This window comes from Pan troglodytes, chromosome 19 (genome assembly GCF_028858775.2).
Source record: "Pan troglodytes isolate AG18354 chromosome 19, NHGRI_mPanTro3-v2.0_pri, whole genome shotgun sequence".
NCBI lineage: Eukaryota > Metazoa > Chordata > Mammalia > Primates > Hominidae > Pan > Pan troglodytes.
The window spans coordinates 71,758,781-71,774,611 of NC_072417.2; the positions used below are offsets into that span (position 1 = coordinate 71,758,781).

Consider the following 15,831-nt stretch of genomic DNA (forward strand, 5'->3'; position numbering starts at 1 on the left):
AACAAGAAATATATATTTGGTCTTCATGCCTGTTCCCTGACGTAGAGCTTCTAAAACTCTTTGAACCTCTGGAATGATAAGTATCTTTTGTATGCTGATGCTGACTGTAGCTAGTGGCTGGGGCCACCCAGAAAGCATCAGGATGACAGCTGGTCACTGGAAAGACCAAAGCATGATGAGAGGGTTGGGACTCTTAGCCCTGCTCCCCAACCTCTGGGGAGGGGAGAGGGGCTGAAGGTTAAATTGATCACCAATGGCTAGTGATTTAATCTACCATACCTACGTAATGAAGTTTCCATAAAAACCCAAAAGGACTGGGTTGGGAAGCTTCTGAATAGCTGAACATGGAGAGGTTCCTGGAGGATGGGCCAGGGAGGGCATGGAATCACAAGCTTTTTCCCACATGCCTTGCCCTAGACATCTCTTCCATTCAGTTGCTCATCTGTATATTTTGTGATATCTTTACAATAAATGGGTAAACCTAAGTAAAGTGTTTCCCTGAGTTCTATGAGCCACTCTAGCAAATTAATCAAATCTGGGGAGTGGGTTGTGGGAACACCTGATGTACAGCCAATCATAAGAAGTATAGGTTTACAACCTACTGCCTTTTTTTTTTTTTTTTTTCCTTTTGAGATGGAGTCTTGCTCTGTCACCCAGGCTGGAGTGCAGTGGTGCGATCTCGGCTCACTGCAACCTCTGCCTCCCAGGTTCAAGCAATTCTCCTGCCTCAGCCTCCTGAGTGGCTGGGATTACAGGTGCCTACCACCACACCTGGCTAATTTTTGTATTTTTAGTAGAGATGGGGTTTCACTATGTTGGTCAGGCTGATCTCGAACTCCTGACCTCATGATCCACCTGCCTCAGCCTCCCAGAAGTGCTGGGATTACAGGTGTGAGCCACTGCGCCTGGCCTATAAAGATATATTACAAGGTATTTTATCAAAGCATTGTTTCTGATGATTAAAAACTGCAAAAATAGGCTGGACGTGGTATCTCATACTTATAATCCCAGCACTTTGGGAGGCCAACCCGGGACACTTGCTTGAGCCCAGTAGTTCAAGACCAATCTGCGCAACACAGTGAGACCTTGTCTCTACTACAATAAATTAAAAAAAAAATTTTAATGCAGAAATAGCACAATTTGCAATTGCAAAATCGTGGAACAAACCCAAATGCCCATCAATCAACAAGTGGATAAAGAAACTGTGGTGTATTTATACATTGGAATACTACTCACCCGTAAAAATGAATTAACGGCATTTGCAGCAACCTGGATGAGATTGGAGACTATAATTCTTTTTTTTCTGAGACGGAGTTTCGCTCTTGTTACCCAGGCTGGAGTGCAGTGGTGCAATCTCGGCTTACCACAACCTCCACCTCCCAGGTTCAAGCAGTTCTCCTGCCTCAACCTCCCGAGTGGCTGGGATTACAGGCATATGCCACGACGCCTGCCTAATTTTTTGTATTTTTAGTAGGGACAGGGTTTCTCCATGTTGGTCAGGCTGGTCTTGAACTCCTGACCTCAGGTGATCCTCCTGCCCCGGCCTCCCAAAGCACTGGGATTACAGGCATGAGCCACTGCGACCGGCCTGGAGACTATTATTCTTTTTTTTTTTTTTTTTTGGGAGATGGAGTCTTGCTCTGTTGCCCAGGCTGGAGTGCAGTGGCGTGATCTCGGCTCACTGCAAGCTCCACCTCCCAGGTTCACGCCATTCTCCTGCCTCAGCCTCCTGAGTAGCTGGGACTACAGGCGCCTGCCACCACGCCTGCTAATTTTTTTTTTATATTTAGTAGAGATGGGGTTTCACCGTGTTAGCCAGGATGGTCTTGATCTCCTGACCTCGTGATCCGCCCACCTCGGCCTCTCAAAGTGCTGGGATTACAGGCGTGAGCCACCGCACCCAGCAAGACTATTATTCTAATTGAAGTAACTCAGGAATGGAAAATCAAACATTGTATGTTTTCACTGATATGTGGGAGCTAAGCTATGAGGACGCAAAGGCATGACAATGATACAATGATCTTGCTTGGGGAGTTGAGGGGAAGGGTGGGAGGTGGGCAAGAGATAAAAGACTACAAATTAGGTGCCAGTGTATACTGGTTGGGTGATGGGTGTACCAAAATCTCACAAGTCACCACTAAAGAACTTACTCATGTTGGCCGGGCGCGGTGGCTCATGCCTGTAATTGCAGCACTTTGGGAGGCCAAGGCGGGAGGATCACCTGAGGTCAGGAGTTCAAGACTAGCCTGACCAACATAGAGAAACCCCGTCTCTACTAAAAATACAAAATTAGCCGGGCGTGGTGGCACATACCTGTAATCCCAGCTACTTGGGAGGCTGAGGCAGGAGAATCGCTTGAACCCGGGAGGCGGATGTTGCCGTGAGCCGAGATCGTGCCATTACACTCCAGCCTGGGCTCGAAACTCCGTCTCAAAACACACACACACACACACACACACATCTCTTTGGTGGATTCCACTATTAAGTAACCTCATACTAAGGGAGGACACCACCCCTCATACTGTCTTATGCCCAATTTCTGCCTCCAAAGAAAGAAAAAGTAAAAACTAAAAGGCAGAAATGAAATCCACAGGCAGACAGCCCAGCGCCAAGCCCTGGGTCTGGTTAAAGATCAACCCTCAACCTAACCGGTTATGTTATCTATAGATTCCAGACACTGTATGGAAAAGCATTGTGAAAATCTCTGTCCTGTTCTGTTCCGATCTGATTACCAGTGCATGCAGCCCCCAGTCACGTACCCCCTGCTTGCTCAATCGATCACGACCCTCTCATGCATACCCCCTTAGAGTTGTAAGCCCTTAAAAGGGATAGGAATTGCTCACTCAGGAAGCTCAGTTTTTTGAGACGTGAGTCTTGCCAAAACTCCCGGCCAAATAAAGCCCTTCCTTCTTTAACTCAGTGTCTGAGGGGTTTTGTCTGCGGCTTGTCCTGCTACAATACTACTTTTGTAGTAAAAACATGTTTAGTAGAAAAAACTTTAAGGAAGGGCCATCTATGGAAGACTGGTGTAGGCACTTCCTGAGGAGAAAATGTTTCTTTTGGAGTTTTCTTAAGTATTATGAACCCAGATGGATAAATGAAAATGGGAGGAACCTCATACTTTCTTTTTTTTTTTTAAGGCACTGGGTTGCCCAGGTTGGGCGACAAATTTTTTGTTTGTTTATTTGTTTGTTTTTGAGATGAAGTCTTGCTCTGTCGCCGCCCAGGCTGGACTGCAGTGGTGCAAGCTCAGCTCACTGCAAGCTCTACCTCCTGGGTTCACGCCATTCTCCTGCCTCAGCCTCCCGAGTAGCTGGGACTACAGGTGCCTGCCGCCACACCCGGCTAATTTTTTGTATTTTTAGTAGAGATAGGGTTTCACCGTGTTAGCCAGGATGGTCTCAATCTCCTGACCTTGTGATCCACCCACCTTGGCCTCCCAAAGTGCTGGGATTACAGGCGTGAGCCACCATGCCTGGCTGGGTGACAAAAAAATTTTTTAAATAGCCAGGTGTTGTGGCACATGTCTATAGTCCCAGCTACCCAGGAGACTAAGGCAAGAGGATCTCTTTTTTTTTTTTTTTTTTGAGAGGGAATCTCGCTCTGTTACCCAGGCTGGAGTGCAGTGGCCTGATCTTGGCTCCCCAGCCTCTCCAGTAGCTGGGATTCCAAGCATGTGCCACCATGCCCAGCTAATTTTTGTATTTTTAGTAGAGATGGTGTTTTGCCATGTTGGCCAGGTTGGTCTTGAACTGCTGACCTCAGGTGATCTGCCCTCCTTGGCCTCCCAAAGTGCTGAGACTACGGACATGAGCCACCACGCCCAGCCAAGAGGATCTCTTGAGCCCAGAAGGGCAAAGCTGCAGTAAGCCGAGAATGCAACCACTGTACTCCACCCTGGAAGACAGGAGACCCTGTCTGAAAAAAACAAAACAAAACAAAACAAAGGAAAATGAAAAAATAGGGCCAGGCACAGTGTCTGCTGGAGAACTGCCTCATATGTGGGGAAACAACCCCCACACATTTTGTGTCAGAAGTGTTGTATTGAGGCCAGCAATGGTGGCTAACGCCTGTAATCTCAACAGTTTGGAAGGTCGAGGTGGGCGGATCACTTGGGCCCAGGAGTTCAAGACCAGCCTGGCCAACATGGCAAAACCCCACCTCTACTAAAAATATAAAAATTACCCAGGCATGGTCGTGGGCGCTTATAATCCCAGCTACTTGGGAGGCTGAGGCAGGAAAATCTCTTGAACCCAGGAGGCGGAGGTTGCAGTGAGCTGAGATCACGCCACTGCACTCCAGCCTGGGCTACAGAGAGAGACCCTGTGTCAAAATACATATATACATACATACATGAAAGAAAGAAAGAAAGTGAGAAAAAAGAAAAAGAGAGCAGGTACGGTGGCTCATGCCTGTAATCCCAGCACTTTGGGAGGCCAAGGCTGGTGGATCACCTGAGGTCAGGATCACCTGAGGTCAGTTTAAGACCAGCCTGGACAAAATGGCAAAACCCCATCTCTGCTAAAAATACCAAAAATTAGCCAGGCTTCTGGCGTGCATCTGTAGTCCCAGCTACTTGGGAGGCTGAGGCAGGAGAATCACCTTTTTTTTTTTTTTTTTTTTTTGAGACGGAGTCTCGCTGTCGCCCAGGCTGGAGTGCTTTGGCACTATCTTTGCTCAATGCAACCTCTGCCTCCTGGGTTCAAGAAATTCTCCTGCCTGAGCCTCCCGAGTAGCTGGAATTATGGGTGTGTGCCACCATGCCCAGCTAATTTTTGTATTTTGGGTACAGATGGGGTTTCACCATGTTGTCCAGGCTGGTCTCAAACTCCTGAACTCAGGTGATCCACCTGCCTCGGCCTCCCAAAGTGCTGGGATTATAGGTATGAGCCACCACGCCCAGTCAAGAATCACTTTAACCCAGGAGGTGGAGGTTGCAGTGAGCTGAGATCGTGCCACTGCACTCCAGCCTGGGTGACAGACTGAGACTCCATTTCAAAAAAAAAGAAAAGAAAATGAAAATGAAAACCAGAACACCAAAAGGTTAATTTTAAATTGCATTTTACTAAAGAAACAAAAGAAATAAGTATGGTACTGAAGGGGAAAAACATCTTTAAGTGATTAAGAAAACTTTTTTTTTTCAGGGAGGGTCTCATTTCTGTTGCCCAGGCTGCAGAGCAGTGGTGCCATCAAGGCTCACTGCAGCCTTGAACTCCCAGGAGCTCAAGCCATCCTCCCACTGAAGCCTCTTCAGTAGCTGGGACTACAGGCAGTCGCCACCACACTGGCCTACTTTTACAATTTTTTTGTAGAGATAGGGTCTGGCTATATTGCCCAGGCTGGTCTCAAACTCCTGGCCTCAAGCGATCCTCCCACCTCCGCCTCCTAAAGTGATGGGATTACAGGTGTGAGTCACTGTACCTGGCAAGAAAATATTAAAAGCACATTTAAAACCACTTCTAACTGCTTTCCTAAGTTAACTCAGAATGTAGGCTCCAACTCCCATTGCTCAAAACGCAGAACACGCCAAATGCTTGAAAAATAGGTCAGATAGGTGTTGACATTAGGTGGAGAGCAACACTGCATAAATCCTATCCCCAACACCAAAACGCAGGCTGCTATTTGACAACCAAATCACCTTATTAAACACAAAATTGGCTGTGCGCGGTGCCTCACGCCTGTCATCCCAGCACTTTCGGAGGCTAAGGCGGGTGGAACACTTGAGATCAGGAATTCGTGACCACCCTGACCAACTTGGTGAAACCCTGACTCTACTAAAAGTACAGAAACTAACGGAGCTTGGTGGCGGCACCTGTAATCCCAGCTACTCGGGAAGCTGAGGCAGGAAAATCACTTGAACCTGGGAAGTGGTGATTGCAGTGAGGCGAGATGGGGCCAGTGCATTCCGGTCTGGACGACAAAGAAAGACTCCATCTCAAGAAAAGAAGAAGAAAAAAAAAGAAAAAAGAAAATAAGACGCGTAAAGCAATAATTAACATAAGCGCAGAAATACTAGAAATGAGAACTGCGTGAAGCAGCTTCCTCTTCCATTCAGCCGAAGAACAAGAGAAAGCACTCAGATTGCGTCCTCTCCCGCTTGCTCTCCCAGAGGAAGGGAAGAATCATCCATCAATGGCAAACAGCAGCTGCAGCAAAGCAACACCAACTTGCTGGTTTCAGGCTCAGGAGAGAACACTGCGTCTCCTCGCAGTTGCCGGTGCTCTACACGTCCAGAAAAGCTTCTCTAGTGGCAAGCTATAGAAATGATCCCTGAAAGTATAGTCTTAACCGTCTGTTGGCCGCCTCTGCTGGGTCTATTGCGGCCGTACACTTTTACCTGATGGCGAGTTATTATAGGTTTCCCCATTTCGGTTCCACTAGGGGGAAAAAAAACCCAGCTTCTCATACAATCATTTCGAATACTATCACTTAACAACGCATTTAACGTTTTAAGTGGAAATGTAATTTTAAAAAATTGTTTAATCATAAAAATCTAAACGGCCAGGTTTAAATAACAACACTGCCAGGCACGATGGCTCACATCTGTAATCCCAGCACTTTGGGAGGCCGAGGCGGGCGGATCACAAGGTCAGGAGATAGAGACCATCCTGGCTAATACGGTGAAACCTCGTCTCTACTAAAAATACAAAAAAATTAGAGGGCGCGGTGACAGGCGCCTGTAGTCCCAGTTACTTGGAAGGCTGAGGCAGGAGAATGGCGTGAACCCGGGAGGCGGAGCTTGCAGTGAGCCGAGATCACGCCACTACACTCCAGCCTGGGCAACAGAGCGAGACTCCGTCTCAATAAATAAATAAATAAATAAATAAATAAATAAATAAATAAAATAAATATTGTGGCCGGGCGCGGTGGCTCACGCCTGTAATCCCAGCACTTTGGGAGGCCGAGGCGGGTGGATCACGAGGTCACGAGATCGAGACCAGCCTGACCAACATGGTGAAACCCCGTCTCTACTAAAAATAGAAAAATTAGCTGGGCACGGTGGCACGCGCCTGTAATCCCAGCTACTCGGGAGGCTGAGGCAGGAGACTTGCTTGAACCTGGGAAGCCGAGGTTGCAGTGAGCCGAGATTGCGCCACTGCACTCCAGCCTGGTGACAGAGCGAGACTCCGTCTCAAAAAAAAAAATAATAATAAAAAATAAAATAAAATAAAATAAATAAATAACACAATACTGAATGACGGCTAGTCACAACCCGCAGCTAGGCTCCACGGTTCTGGTAAAGGTGCCTGGTCCCAGACAGTTTAAGGAAAGGGTGGGCCTTTGACTCTGCTAGAATCAGGCTGGATCCGGTAATTGATTAATCTCAGCAGTTGCTCACAACTATCCTAAGGGTTTGACTTTCAAACGCTAGGGTCAGGTCACCATGACCGTGGCAGGAAAGGGAACAGAGTGACTGAGACCCAGCATTTAAGAAAAAGAACTCTGGTTCTTATGCCACATGTTTGCACTACCAGTTCACACTTCTTAAATTTTTAAGATAAAGATGTTTGGTGAATTTGACGTCATTTCTTCCCTGAACAAATATTTGAATGCTGGTATACATAATGGTAATAGCTACTGGCCAATCACGGTGGCTCAGTCCTGTAATCCCAGCACTTTGGTAGGCCAAGGTGGGTGGATCACCTGAGGTCAGGAGTTTGAGACCAGCCTGGCCAACATGGTGAAACCCTGTCTCTACTAAAAATACAATTAGCCAGGTGTGATGGCACTTGCCTGTAGTCCCAGCTACTAGGGAGGCTGAGGCACGAGAAACACTTGAACCCAGGAGACTGAGGTTGCAGTGAGCCCAGACTGAGCCACTCCAGGCTGGGTGACACAGCGAGACTCTGTCCCCCCCCCCCCAAAAAAAATAGTATTAGCTACTATTTACTGAGGTCTTGCCATGTTCCCAGCGTCACATGAGATAAGTACTATTAGTAATCATCCCAGCTTTATAGATGGATAAACTGACACACAGAAAGATTAGGTAACTTGCCTAAGGTCACACAGTTTTGAAACAGAGCTGGTAGGTCAGGTGCCAGAGCTTATTATCTTAACCACTATCCAGTTTTTCTACGTGCTAAGCACTATTTCTAGGAATTGGGCATATAGCAACAGAATAAAGTAAATAAAGGCTCCTACTCACACGCAGAGCTTACCTTCTAGTGTGTGTGTGTGTGTGTGTGTGTGAATGATAAATAATGAGGCATGTAGAGAATTATAACATTGTTGAAACAGAGAGACGTGGTGGCTATTTATTTACTTATTTATTGAGACGGTCTTGCTCTGACACCCAGGCTGCAGTACAGTGGTGCAATCTCAGCTCAATGCAACCTCTGCCTCCTGGGATCAAGCCATCCTCCCACCTCAGCCTCTCGAGTAGCTGGGGCTACAGGTGCAAGCCACCAAGTCTGGATAATTTTTTTGCTTTTTGTAGAGACAAGTTTTCACCGCGTTGCCCAGGCTTGTCTCGACCTTCTCAGCTCAACTGATCCACCAGCCTCAACCTCCCAAAGTGCTGGGATTATAGGCATGAGCCACCATACCCTGCCCATCAGTGGTTACTTTAGATTTGAGAGGTTAGGGAAGGAGAGGGTTTCCCTAACCACTCAAAGGTTATTTAAGCCAAGACTTGAATGATTAAAAAGTAGCCAATCAGGTGGCTGAGAGCGGTAGCTCGCGCCTATAATCCTAGCACTTTGGGAGGCCGAGGCTGGAGGATCACCTGAGGTGGGGAGTTTGAGATCAGCCTGACCAATATGGAGAAACCCCGTCTCTACTAAAAATACAAAATTAGCTGGGCGTGGTGGCACATGCCTGTAATCCCAGCTACTCAGGAGGCTGAGGCAGGAGAATCACTTGAACCTGGGAGGAAGAGGTTGCGATGAGCCGATATTGGCCACTGCACTCCAGCCTGGGCAACAAGACTCTTATCTCAAAACAAAACAAAACAAAACAAAACAAAAAAAAGTAGCCAACCAGGCTGCTGTGCCTATGGAGTAGCCATTCTTTTCTTTCTTTCTCTTTTATTATTATTATTCTTATTATTTGAGATGGAGTCTCATTCTCTCCAGACTGGAGTGCAGCAGCTTGATCTCTGCTTACTGCAACCTCCCACTCCCAGGTTCAGGTTCAAGTGATTCTCCTGCCTCGGCCTCCCTAACAGCTGGGATTATAGGTATGCACCACCACACTCAGCTAATTTTTGTATTTTTAGTAGAGACAGGGTTTCTCCATGTTGGCCAACCTGGTCTCTATCTCCTGACCTTGTGATCTGCCTGCCTCGGCCTCCTCCCAAAGTGCTGGGATTACAGGCGTGAGCCACTGCGCCCAGCCAAGTGATAGATGTTTTAATCCATTATCTCATTTAATCCTTTAAACAACTGAAGGAGAATAGTTGATTATTTCTCCTTTCATAGATGCTGGGTATAGCATCTGTCACACTGCTGAAGGAACCACAGTTGGAACCTAAGCCTGTCTGGCACTAAATCAAGTCCCTGTTCTTTCTGGTAAGCTGAAGGGGTCTTCTTCAGAAGTCTAGTCTCCAATCAATTCATTTCTCTAATGAAGCATTAAATACATCATCTCTCAAAGTTCAGTCTGAATGACTCATCTTCCTGGCTTCTAAATCCCTGAGGAAGCCTACCCATTTACTTCTAGGAAAAGTTAGCACCAATTTCACCTCAATTAACACATCTCAGATATGATGATGTGCAATTGTTTTAGTCACTTAACTTCCTGCTGTAAATTTCCTACCAGGAAGCACAGGGTCACATGGACATTCACATGGCACAGTGTTCTAATCAACCACACTTTTAATTGCATTATAGCAGCATCACAAATGTGATCATCAGGTTGTAAAGATGCTTAGCCGTCAGTCTTATTCAACCGCCTCTCCTAATAGAATCTCCTCACAGACAGCTCTCTTTAGAGACAGCCAAATGCTCCGTACTTAATTTTTTTCAGAAAAAGGGACAGTGTTGGGGCAATCTGGCCAGGTCTGGGACATATCTTTTGGGTTCAGAGCAGTTCCATATATATATACATTTTATTTTATTTATTTATTTTTTTTTATGGAGTTTTGCTCTTGTTGACCAGGCTGGAATGTAATGGCACGATCTGGGCTCACTGCAACTTCTGCCTCCCGGGTTCAAGTGATTCTCCTGCCTCAGCCTCCCACCTAGTATATTTTGAATTTATAAAGTACTTTCTGGTCACTTTCATCCAAGGGTCCTATCTCTGGTCTGGGCCCTTCTATATCTGTCTTCCATTCTCTAGTCCTCCAATCTTTCTGGAAACCTCTCACCATCCATCCCTTGGCCTCCTCTGAGCAGTTTCTCCAACTTCACATGGGTGTGACCATCACTCCAGTACATTCTCACTTAGTTCATGTCACCTCTTCTTGAAGCCTTCCTTGACCTCCATAAATAACACTGACCACTATGAGTTTTGTGTCCCTAATCATCCTTGTATGGGCCTCTACATAGCTCACTCTGTTCCAAATACATTTACTTCCCCTTACTAAACTGTGAGCTCTTTAAAAGCAGAAACATGTCTTATTTATCTCTGTATCTCCAGCACATTGCCTGGCACAGTAGATGCCCAGTAAATGCTGACTAACTGAATGAATGATGAATTCATGAATGTATTGTTCCTTCCCTCAAGCCCTGCTATTGACCTGTTGGGAACAACCTGGTTTTCCCTTCCTTCTTATTCTACTCCTCCCCCAATAAAGCTGGCCTGTATGTTAAGACAGTGAGGTACCTGTCAGCAGGATTCCTGGTCTTTTCTTGCCTATCCTTGGTTTCAAAATATGTCTGTGCAGTCCAGATCACTCCTCTGAGCTTCTGGCTCAGATATCCAGCTTCTACTTGACATTGCATTTAGGTGAATCACAGATATCTCAAATACAGCCTACCCAAGCTGACTTAGATCAGCTTCCTCCCAAACGTATTTCTCTTTTAGGGAATAATATCACTTTCAACCACGTTGCTCAAAACAAAAACCTAGCTTATAGCTGCAGTGGCATGTGAGTCTGTCCTCCCATCTATGCGAGAGGACCACTTAAGCCCAGGAGTTCAAGTCCAGTCTGGGGCAACATAGTGAGACCCTGTCTCAAAAATGAAAAAAAAAGTAACCTAGGGCCGGGCATAGTGGCTTACAACTGTAATCCCAGCACTTTGGGAGGCCGAGGCAGGCAGATCCCCTGAGGTCAGGAGTTTGAGACCAGCCTGGCCAAACTGGTGAAACCCCATTTCTACTAAAAAAACACAAAAATTAGCCAGGTGTGGTGATGCACGACTGTAAACCCAGCTAATAGGGAGGCTGAGGCAGGAGAATCGCTTGAACCCAGGAGGTGGAGGTTGCAGTGAGCCGAGATTGCACCACTTCACTCCACCAGCCTGGGCAACAGAGCAAGACTCTGTCTCAAAAAAAAAAAAAAAAAAAATGAAGCCTAAGTCATCTTACTGTTTTCTCCCCCCCACCCAAATACCTCATAGCCTCCTGCAGCCAGAGCAGCCATTTGAAAATGCAAATCTATTCACACCTGTGTTACATGATGGAGGTAGGTTACCAAAAAGACCAAGCTATGATAGAGGTTTGGGCCCTTTAATACCTTACCCTACCATTAACCTCTAGGGAGAGGAGAGGGGCTAGAGATTGAGTTTAATCACCAATGACCAATGATTTAATCAATCATGCCTACATAATGAGACCTCCATAAAAATCCATAAATAGGGTTTGGACAGCTTCTGGGATGGTGAACACACTGAAGAACTGGGAGGGTGGAATGCCACCAGAAGGAATGGAAGCCCCTCCCCCTACACCTACATAAAACCCTGGGTATCTCTTACTTTTGGCTGTTTTTGTTTTTGTTTTTTTGAGACGGAGTCTCGCTCTGTCACCCAGGCTGGAGTGCAATGGCACGATCTCGGCTCACTGCAAAATCAGCCTTCCAGGTTCAAGCACTTCTTCCACCTGGGCCTCCCAAGTAGCTGGGATTACAGGCGCATGCCACCACGCCTAGCTAGTTTTTGTATTTTTGTAGAGATGGGGTTTCACCATGTTGGTCAAGCTGTCAACCTGGTCTTGAACTCCTGACCTCAAGTGATCCACCCACCTCGGCCTCTCAAAGTGCTGGGATTATAGGTGTAAGCCACCGCACCTGGCTTTTTTTTTTTTTTCTGACGGAGTTTCGCTCTTTTGCCCAGGCTAGAGTGGCAAGATCTCGGCTCACTGCAACCTCCGCCCCCCCTGGTTCAAGCGATTCTCCTGCCTCAGCCTCCCAAGTAGCTGGGATTATGGGATTATAGGCGCCCGCCACCACGCCTGGCTAATGTTTGAATTTTTAGTAGAGACAGGGTTTAACCATGTTGGCCAGGCTGGTCTTGAACTCCTGACCTCAGGTGATCCACCCACATCGGCCTCCCAAAGTGCTAGGATTACAGGCGTGAGCCACTGCGCCTAGCCTTGGCTGTTCTTGAGTTGTATTCTTTTTTTTTTTCTTAACTTTTTTTTTTTTTTTGAGATGGAGTCTCGCTCTGTCACCCAGGCTGGAGTGCAGTGGCGTGATCTCAGCTCACTGCAACCTCCGCCTCCCAGGTTCAAGTGATTCTCTTGCCTCAGCCTCCAGAGTAGCTAGGACTACAGGCCCACGCCACCATATCCAGCTAATTTTTTTGTATTTTTAGTAGAGACGAGATTTCACCATGTTGACCAAGATGGTCTCCAACTCCTGACCTCAAGTGATCCACCCACCTTGACCTCCCAAACTGCTGGGATTACAGGCGTGAGCCACCGTGCCCAGCCTATATTAGTCTTTATAACAAAATTATAAAATTATATTGTAGGATTCATAACTCATAGATATATTATGGCTTCTATAATTTTTTTTTTTTGAGACGGAGTCTCACTCTGTTGCCCAGGCTGGAGTGCAGTGGCGCGATCTCGGCTCACTGCAAGCTCCACCTCCCGGGTTCACGCCATTCTCCTGCCTCGGCCTCCCGAGTAGCTGGGACTATAGGGGCCCGCCACCGCGCCCGACTAATTTTTTGTATTTTTAGTAGAGACAGGGTTTCACCATGTTAGCCGGGATGATCTTGATCTCCTGACCTCGTGATCCGCCCGCCTCAGCCTCCCAAAGTGCTGGGATTACAGGCATGAGCCACCCCGCCCAGCCTATGGCTTCTATAATATAAAGGATAAGAGAAGGGGAGAAATGAACCTATAAGGTTGCATCTTTTATGTGAAGTGGTACATCATTAACTGTAAGTAAACTGTTAAAAGTTAAAGATATAGACAGTCATCCCTCGGTACCCACGGGGAACTGGTTTCAGGACCCTCCCATACCAGTAAAATCCAAAGATGCTCAAGTCCCTTATATAAAATAACATAGTATTTGCATATAATCTATCTATGTATCCACCTACCTACCCATCTAATCTTCCTGTATATTTTAAATCATCTCTAGATTATTTATAATATCTAGTACAATGTAAATACTATGTTAATAGTTGTTAGTCTTCATTTTTGTTTGTATTTTTTATTGTAGTGTTATTTTTTAATTGTTTCCTTTTTCCTAATATTTTTGATGCTTGGTTGGTTGAATCCACAAATGTGGAACCCACAGATAAGCAGTGTCAACTGTATTGAAATAACTAGAGCAACCACTGAAAAAACAATGTAAAGAGGTATAGCTTAAAAGCCAATCGCTATTATAAGTTAAAATGGAATTCTAAAACATATTTCATTAACACAAAAGAAGGCAGGAAAGAGAAGAAACAAAAAACAGAGGGTAAAACACAAAACAATATAAAATGGGAGTTTTTACATCGAACCAAAATCCTTCCAATAGCCCACAAGGCTCTGACTGGTCCAGCCCAGGCCTCCCTTGCCAGTTTCATCTCACATCTCTCTCCACCCCACTGGTTTTCCCGTCAACTCATGTCAACCAGACCCTTTTCTTTTCTAGCTCCTCTCCATCCTCAGAGCACAACTCCTGCCTCATCAACTCCTTTTCTTTTTCTTTTCATTTTTTTCAGAGATGGAATCTCACTATGTTGCCCAGGTTGGACTCCTGGGGTCAAGTGATTCTCCCACCTCAGTCTGCAAGTAGCTAGGACTACAGGTGTGTGCCATGGCACCCGGCTTGGTCAACTCCTCTTCTTCCTTGAGGTCCTGGCCTAAGCAACACTTCTTCTGAGAAGTTTCTCTTGATTACCCCATAGACAAGGAGGCTCAGATGAATCTTGTGTGCTGACTTCACTTCCTGCCCTTCTCAGTACACTTCAGCTCCCAACTTATGTCTGTTTCTTCTGTTAGATTATGGTCCCAAAGGGTACAGTCATAATCTGTAACAATCGGTTTTCGGAATGAGCTAAACTGAGTAGGATACAATCAGGAGACAATTTTCCCCTCAAGCACACTCTTTTTTTTTTTTTTTTTTTTTTAGACAGAGTTTCGCTCTTGTTTCCCAGGCTGGAGTGCGATGGCACCATTTCGGCTCACTGCATCCTCCACCTCCAGAGTTCAAGCGATTCTCCTCCCTCAGCCTCCCGAGTAGCTGGGATTACAGGTATACGCCACCACGCCTATTTTATGTTTTAAGTAGAGACGGGGTTTCACCATGTTGGCCAGGATGGTCTGGAACTCCTGACCTCAGGTAATCCACCCACCTCTGCCTCCCAAAGTGCTGGGATTACAGACTTGAGCCACCACGCCCAGCCTGGAACGGCATAATTAAAGTGACAGAAAAAATGGATTCTGCAGCCCAGCGCGGTGGCTCACTCCTGTAATCCCTGTAATCCCAGCACTTTGGGAGGCCGAGGTGGGCAGATCACGAGGTCAGGAGATCGAGACCATGCTGGCTAACACGGTGAAACCCCATCTCTACTAAAAATACAAAAAAATTAGCTGGGTGTAGTGGCGGGCGCCTGTAGTCCCAGCTACTCGGGAGGCTGAGGCAGGAGAATGGCGTGAACCCGGGAGGCGGAGCTTGCAGTGAGCTGAGATCGCGTCACTGCACTCCAGCCTGGGCGACTGAGCGAGACTCCGTCTCAAAGAAAAAAAAAATGGATTCTGCCTGAGATGCCTATCAAGGAGGGGAAGGAAGAGCCAACCAAGAGTGTGCTTGAGGTCAGGCAAAAAAAAAAAAAAAAAAATTTGTTCCACCAAAATCAAAATCTCAATCTTTCAACAAATTCCAATTTCTTTCTTTCTTTTTGTTTTTTGTTTTTTGAGACAGAGTCTTCCTCTGTCGCCCAGGCTAGAGTGCAGTGGTGCAACCTTGGCTCACTGCAACTTCCACCTCCGAAGTTCAAGCAATTCTCCTCCTGCCTCAGCCTCCCAAGTAGCTGGGACTACAGGCATGTGCCACCAAGTCCAGCTAATTTTTGTACTTTTAGTAGAGACGGGGTTTCACCATGTTGGCCAGGCTGTTCTCAAACTCCTGAGCTCAAGTGATCCACCCACCTAGGCCTCCCAAAGTGCTGGGATTACACGCGTGAGCCACCGTACCCAGGCCGATTCCAATTTCTTCCCTCCTCCGCACTGCAGGACGCAGCAATGCTCTGTTAATTCTCCTCCTTGCTTCTCCACTCTTCCTCTGATCTCAACGCTGTTTGTGGCAACTCCAGAGCTGAGGCAAGGGGGAGAACCAATAAGACAAAAAGAGGCAATGGCCTTCATACTCAGCTGATGCCCCGTGTAGCTTCTGGCTTTATCCTAAAGCCTGTCCTTTTGTGGAAGGTGCTAGTGGGTCCTTCAAGTGCCTCCACCACACTGTGCAGAACCCCACACAGGCCAGTGCTCTCTTCTGCTGACTTCTTGCCC

General features: G+C 46.6%; 1 protein-coding gene and 1 non-coding gene across 3 annotated transcripts in view; both read right to left on the reverse strand.

The window, feature by feature from the left end:
• Positions 1 to 15,831, reverse strand: part of TEX14 (testis expressed 14, intercellular bridge forming factor) — a 141,833-nt gene that overhangs the window by 81,851 nt on the left and 44,151 nt on the right. The window lies entirely within an intron of this gene.
• Positions 6,072 to 6,286, reverse strand: LOC112206210 (small nucleolar RNA U3). The gene has a single exon (XR_002940401.2). It is a non-coding gene; the product is annotated as a small nucleolar RNA U3 (small nucleolar RNA).